Source organism: Tamandua tetradactyla, chromosome 7 (assembly GCF_023851605.1).
Source record: "Tamandua tetradactyla isolate mTamTet1 chromosome 7, mTamTet1.pri, whole genome shotgun sequence".
Lineage (NCBI taxonomy): Eukaryota > Metazoa > Chordata > Mammalia > Pilosa > Myrmecophagidae > Tamandua > Tamandua tetradactyla.
This window is the reverse complement of record NC_135333.1, coordinates 2,512,410-2,519,990: the sequence shown is the minus strand read 5'-3', so window position 1 is coordinate 2,519,990 and position 7,581 is coordinate 2,512,410. Positions and strand designations below refer to the sequence as shown.

Genomic DNA, 7,581 nt, shown 5'->3' with positions numbered 1-7,581 from the left:
AGCCTGGGAAGACCAGAGAAAACAACAGATTTCTTAACTTCAGAAAGACTTTTAATCTGAACTCTGTATTGTACTTTAGAAACTAAAACCATATGAGCTAAATTACATGGCCGTATGCATGGTGAGAAATGCATATACAAGAGGAGCATTTTCAAGAGTAATGCCAATTAAAATTGCATAACAACTGTTGTTCCCAGGGTATCCTAGACCCCATATTGCTTAACCCCTAGAAGATAGAGTGGGAGAACCTCTCATTCATTTTGCCTTTAACACTAACAAACATGGAACAGATAGACACGGACTACAATCTGTTGTTGAGAAACTAACAAATTGAACTATGGAAAGTATTTCAACGATAGAGGAAAATGCATAAGCACATGATTAAATAAGCATATGCATTAATGCCAGGGGTTACAGAAGATAAGGGACTAATGCTCTGTCAGTAGTGTAAAAAGGCTGATGGAATCACAAGTGGGAACCAAGAAGACACACTTAGAGAACTGGATCCCTAAATATGGAACCCCAGGTCCATGAAAAAGTGAGCTGGAGAGCTTGGAGGGGGCATCACAAATACCTACAAGTATGATTTTTTTTTAAATACAAAAATTATTTCTGCTCCTTCCATATATATTATTGTTCAGGAAAAAAATCTTACATACATATCTGAAATAATGCTCTACAGCAACACACTCTGTTTAAAGGCAAAGCACCATAGGTAAAACTGATCAAATGTCTAGAGTTTTCAGGCTATAGGATCTGGCTTCCTGATTTTACATTAATTTCTGAAAATCAGAAATGCTACCTCCAAAAAGTGTTAAAGGAGTTATAAAAAATCAATGTGATCAATATTATACTTGTAGAAACGGAATATATTTCCTTCTAAAAATAAAATACTAAGAAGAAAACACCACTTCACATTGTTGGTATGCTAGCATAGCATCAGCAGGAAAAAATACTGAGAAGATTTGTCCCTCTGATATCACCAAGAAGAAATTCTAGTCCAAGCTTTGATAAGCTTCCTGTTTTCACTAGATGCTTCTTCCTCTGCTGCTTTTCATCCTTTCCCACATTTCATACAGAGGATTGGTAATGAAGCTTTAAAGCTTCATTAAGGGCGTGTGGATAATTTGGTGGTAGAATGCTTGCCTGCCACGCGGGAGAGCCAGGTTCAATTCCCAGCACATGCACAAAAAAACAAAAAAAACGAAACTTCATTATTGGGAACAAATCCAGGATCCATCGATTTCTTCACAAAGGGCACACTAACCCATCAGATAGCCTGGCAGTTTCATTCTCGCGAATGCTCTGGCCATAGAAAAACCCAACAGGACACAGAAGAATCCAATGAACAGCAGAAGAAAGCTATTGAGTTTTGGGATGTTTGGTGCTTTGGATCTGTCCAGGATTGTGAATCCTAAACCTCTCATTGTAAGCAGGAAGCTGGATGCAAGTCCTTCCATAATACATTGTCCATTTACTCTGATGCCCATGTTCATCCGTCATAGAGCCAACACCTGGAGATTCAGCAATTACATCCTAAGTTATTCCTCTGGTGATGGGCCAACATCGGAGCATACACGGTCAAAGCTGATGGCATGTGCACCCAAGGCGGCTTCTTCAGCTTCAGTTTGGGACATTCGAACACTAAGAAGGGGACTTGGTACAGAGTCTCCATGTTGGTGACAAGAGAGGCAGCACTCTGTCTCCCTACAAGTATGCTTTTAAGGAAAGGTTACATTCTTGACAGGATTCCATCTATAAAAGAAATGAATGTAATGCTACAGGCTTTAGGAAAAGAAAGACCATCAATTCTATGGTAAGCTTTCCAATTTTATTGACAGTGAGAAGAGAGGAATGGTGATTTAGCTATGATATGGAGGGTTTGGATATCACATATTCGGAATGCTATCAAGAACTTTCCACTATAGGTTCTTACTTGAATTAACGTTTAACAATAATGATGTCCAAGAAGATTGAGGTGTCATCTTGCTATAAGCTAAAACCATGGCTAAGATGATTTTCTCTAGTCCTTTCTAGATCAACACTTGCAAAGCATTTCCACAGGTTTTAGGACCTTCAATCCTTGAGAGATCCCCACTGTGTAGGCATCATTAATCCATTACTATAGGTATGGAAACTGAGTTTCAGAGAGATTAAGTGCCTCACCTGGATTTGAATCAAGCTTTACTGACTATAGTTCTCACGTATTTTCAATTATGTCATCCTGCCCACAAATACATTAAAAAAAAAAAGTGTCTCTTCTTATGAGTTCTTGCAGAGAAAAAATGGACTATGATGTGTTTCATGATAGCAATTCCCCCACAGCTTCTTTCTTTAAGGCAGGGACTGAGATCACAGAAGCAACTGACAGCCCTCTCATTTAGGGGTCGTGCTGGTGGAATGTGGGCTGTGGAGAATGTTTTTATTTATTTATTTTTCTCCACTACAGTCTTTTCCTGGACCTATCATATACACTAACTATTCATGGAAGAGATTTAGGAGTAAGACAGAGACTGCCCATGTCTTCTGGAGAATTGTCTTCACCTTCTCAATTTGGACTGCTGTTCTTCATTTTTCTTCATATCTAAAATTTAGGAAGCCTATTTCTGTCGTATGTGATAAAACGTAGAGATGCTGAGCCTGGCACCAGCTGTCCTGCATGTTCCTTGGTTGTGTACTATGTCACGTGTACTATTTGTTCACTTGGAATCGATCTGAAGATAATGGAATGGTTTTTAAATTGTCTCCATAATTATTTCATGCAGGAGTCAAAGTTCTCTATCATTTATTGTGGGAGAAAACCAGTAAAAACAGGGGGCTTTGGCTTTGGGCAGAGAGCAGTACTTGAAATGCTGTCTCATCACATTCCTGGAGAGGTTACATGGTCATTCCCCAATCTGCAATGTGTTAGGGGAATTTAGTTTCCATTTAGAGCTTTCCTTTCTAATGCACGTATTACAAAAATTCTGACTTAAAAACAAGTTCTTCTCTTAAAATCAAAATTTTAGATGTTCTAAATTCCTACTGATTTAGAACATCTTCTGGTGCTTATTTTACTCCTAGCCCGGTTTTCTACTGCCCTCACTCCTGTTCCCCACCAAACAGCATTTATATCTGAGATGTAGCAATTGTGAATGACAATCCTTCAGAACACTGATGATAACGGGAGTAAACACCACAGAAGTGGGATCCTGCTTCTAAATTACCAGCAGCTTCTCTATGTTAAGTGTTTTCTACCAGGTCATTCTTACTCTCTATCTAGGCATGGAGTATAGCACTGGGTTGCCTAGTAATTTGAATGGGCAATTGACTCATCTCAATATGGACATATACACTGTGGCTGAAAGTTTTTGGAAAAAAAAACCAGTGATGAATTATTGCTTTTTAGGAGTTCCTCCAACTCTTAGAACTCATGACACTTAAACTTTGTAGGAAAGGCAAGTAGAAATGAATATTTTCTCCCCTCCCCCAAACTGATCTTCCTCAGTTTGGGGTCAGATAAGTGACTGTCTTCTTTTATCTTTACGATTTTTTTCCATAGTAACATGGAAACCCCTTGAGAAATGTCATAGTTCATTTCCTTGGTGGATGTTGGTTCAATAACACCATTACATATTTATGTGGTTTTGAGGAGAAATCAATAGAGGGCTTTCCAGTTATATGGTTATAATGATGCTTTTCTTTTCCTGTTCTATTTATTAATTATTAATACTTCTTTGTGAACAACACTGTCCTAGATCTTGAATATGATTAAATGAGAGGACTATATATGGACCTAACTCGGTATAATGATGTCATTCTGAAACTTTGGCCAGTTCATCAGATTTTATTAAAATGCGTTTAAAACTAGAGAAGATATGCCCACTAAAAGCATTTTATTTGTCACTATTGTGTTTCAAGATGACATTGCACCACAAATTCAACTCAGGATATATCTTTATATCCTTTAACTAAATTTAATTAGAAATATTCAAATTAGTGTAAGGTCATATAAAAGTACCCAGGCAGAGAAATACTAAATGACCACAAGTCAAGCTGAAACACATCTCACGCCATGTGGCCAACCATTTCATAAATTGTGTACCTCAGATGAATTTAGTGTAGATATTTTTCCCAGCAAACATAAGGGAGAGAACTGCATTTTCACAAAATATGAGAGAAGGAATGACATGGTAGTGGATTTTAAGTGTGAAGTTTAAGAAATCTACATCTTGTCCTAGAGATGCAAACTATGACCTTGCACAGATCACTGAGTCTGTTCCTGAAAAAGACATCCAGAAACTTGGGAATTTCCTGGATTGGTTTTGGTGTCCTTTTACCATGAATATTTAAAATATTCTCTTTCACCCAAGAAGAGTTTGGCACAGAGAAGGAGGCATGTAAAAAGTTAGTGTATGGGTAGGCAATGATGGCGCAGTGGCAGAGCTCTCGCCTGCCATCCCGGAGACCCGGGTTTGATTCCAGGTGCCTGACCGTGGAAAAGGAAAAAAGTTAGTGTATGCTCAGCAGTTAGTTTATTTTCAGTAGGCACTGAGGATTTTCTTATCGCAAGCCAGAGCTCCTCCATGGCTGGTGAGTTCATGATGATGTCCGTCATACCATTATCCTTTCACCTCCTTGAGGGAAGTGTGGTGGGGTGGGGGTGGGGGGCGGGGGTTTGTATTTTACCCAAGTGGAGATGATAAAGATTAATGAATACGTTTGACTAAACAGCATTTCACTAGAGAGTAGCTTGAGGTCTTGACATGTTTGGTTTCTCTCTTGCGGTTAAGTTTGGGGTTTCATGAAGTGCTGTAGTTAACAAAGCTCAACTGGTTTGGCTTTATTTATACATTGTATTGGTGCTGGGGGGCTGGGGTGGGGAGCAAGGGAAGGAAGCAAAGGGAAGAAAGTTTCAGACAGATGATCTCATCAATCATTGAACTCTTGAGTAGAGCTGAGTCCTGCTGATCCTAAGTTTATCTCTTCTTGTGACGGCTTTTCTAGTGACAGGGACATGTCCAGCTTGTTGCTGATTCCTCGTGAGGATAAAGCAGCCTCCTTTTGGTGCCAGTCACTTGTCCTTCTGCGTGTCTTCGCCAGGTTCTCCCAGGTGACTTTGTTGCTATAGCTGCTCTTGAGCACACACAAGACGCTAAAAATAGATTTCAAGTGAAAGTTTCCAGCTGTCTGGAAAAAGAGTTTTCTGATCTCTTTGTAGTTACATCCAATTGGCTTACAGTTGATATACTCTGAGAAGCTGGATCTAATACAGATGCCATGCCCAGAGTTGGCAGATGAGCTGAGGGTGGAGAGGAACTTTATAGGTTAAAGATTGCTAGGGGACTCAAAAGCCCAGATTCCATGACCTTGCCTAGCTGTGTGGCATTGGTCAAATTGTATAATTTCTCAGGGTCTCAGTTTCTTTAACTGGAAAACGTAATATACACCAAAGGAGCATTCTAGTTTCAAGATTGTGCTTGTGCTTTCTGATTTTAAATTCAATGCATTACTTTTCCTCTTCCAATGAAAGAGAAACCAATCTGTAAACTAGACCTAATTCCTATATCAACCGTGTTAGCTTTGGTCACTGATCATCCTTGCCTCCAAATTATTATAAAACAGAATGTATTGTGTGTTTCATGTGACCTGATGTGAGTATTCATGTGACAAAAAATTGCACCCAGACACACAGACCCTGGTTTTACATGTTTTTTTTCATTCATTCATTCATTTCTTCACTGAGCAAATTAAGACTGAGTTATTGCTAGGCATTGGCTTTTACACAGCAGGCATTGAACTGAGTGCTATTAAGAAAACTAAGTGCTGGATGGCCTTAGGCATAAATTTTTTAAAATATAGACTTATGAATGAAATTATTAACAAATAGAGATAAAATATAAACATAAAATATTTAGATGCTTTCTAATGATAAAATATGTCTGTGTTAACTCCTAAGTTAATTGGAAAATCTCAAAAGATAACATTATTCAATCGAATTGACATTAGTGCTGACGTTGTACCATTTAATTTCTGAGTCATATTAATTCTGTTAACCTGATATAGAAGAAAGGTGAAGAAAGCAAGGAATGAAGGGAAATACATTTACAAATTAAATAGAAATCTCAAAGATGTCTGACATTGGCATATAAGTGATTAATGCCAATAATGTATAATACACACCAAATATGAAGGATTCAAAGAATCAAATAAAATCAACGTATTAATCTTCACCAGTACCCCTCAGGGTAGCAGCTACTAGCATTCTCTATTTATGGAAAAGGAACAAAGACAGAAAAGGTCAACCAAGATTCTATAATCAGTAGATATTGCTTTCTACAATATTTAACCTGTCTGCTTGGTTTTACATGTTCTGTATCCTTATGTGTAGAAATGATTGCCATCTTTTTGGAGGGGACAAGGGGTAGTCTTTTGTTATTAACAAATATGTCAAGTAATTTTAATACAGTAAGCCTGCAACTTTTGTGTTCCAAAAAAAAATCTCTCCCCTGGGCTTGGGAAACCTTCCTAAATGATAATGACTCCGTGTAAGAATCTGGATCTGAGGTAGTCTAAGAATACATACTTGAGGAAAATGAATTTGGTGACTTCATGGATTTACAAGTGAGTTTAGAAACAGAGGATTCCTTGGGAACTTTGAGAGGTATTCAAATGGGGGATTTAGGTTTTGAAATAGGGAGGAGCATGATAAAAAAAATGTCAACATAAGGCAGATGACCTGAAGAGAGGAACAATGGTAGCATCTAATATGTATAGCTTATGGCCACAAATAAACTTAATCCTGAACCTATAGTTATCCTAATTTAAGACTCTAGGTGAATAAGCTGAATTTCTTTGTTGTTTATATCAGTCTCACTAATGAATATGCTGTCATCAGACTGAATGGGTCAGGGATAAGATTGGAACTCAGAAAAGCCCAAATGTTTATAGCGCTACTCACATAGTAGGGGTAGAACTGAGGTCACCTCTACATGCAGATACTTTCCTTCTAAACTTCCCCAAGCATTCAAGTTTCATTGCAATATTAAGATAAATTCTAAAGGAATTGCAAGAGGTATAATCTAAGTTTGTGATTGTGTGGAGTAGTTTCTAGTAGTGGGACGATTAACAGAATATGTGATGATCTATGTATGGTCAATCCAAACTTTATGCCAGAGCAAACCTTATAGAAGGTAAAGAAGTATAAACGCTAACATGCAAAGTGTCAAGTAGCAGCATAACAGTCTAAGACAAAGAATTAACTGGGTAATCATTGCACGCATCTTCTATATTGGACTATTTGTGGAGCAGTTTTATATGGAGCCTCAATTAATTCTTTCAATAACTATCCATTGATTTGGCTTGGTTACAGATTGAAGTAAACTTCAGGTTTATTGGACGTCTCAGCTGGCACATACACATCTGAATAAGACCACACTACCAACATGGTAGAAAATAATTTAGAAAAAAGTCATACACAGAATTTCAAGTTTTTTTTTTTTATATGAAAGATTATGCTCTCTGTACATGTTGACAACAATAGAGCTTCTGCTCTTATTCCCCTGGAAATTAGATAGGTATTTCCTTATATGATGTAATCTG

At 37.8% G+C, this 7,581-nt stretch overlaps 1 pseudogene; it reads right to left on the bottom strand.

Annotated features, from left to right (window-relative positions):
* Positions 1–1,262: 1,262 nt before the first annotated feature.
* On the bottom strand, positions 1,263–1,675 carry LOC143689438 (oligosaccharyltransferase complex subunit OSTC pseudogene; annotated as a pseudogene).
* Positions 1,676–7,581: the final 5,906 nt, after the last annotated feature.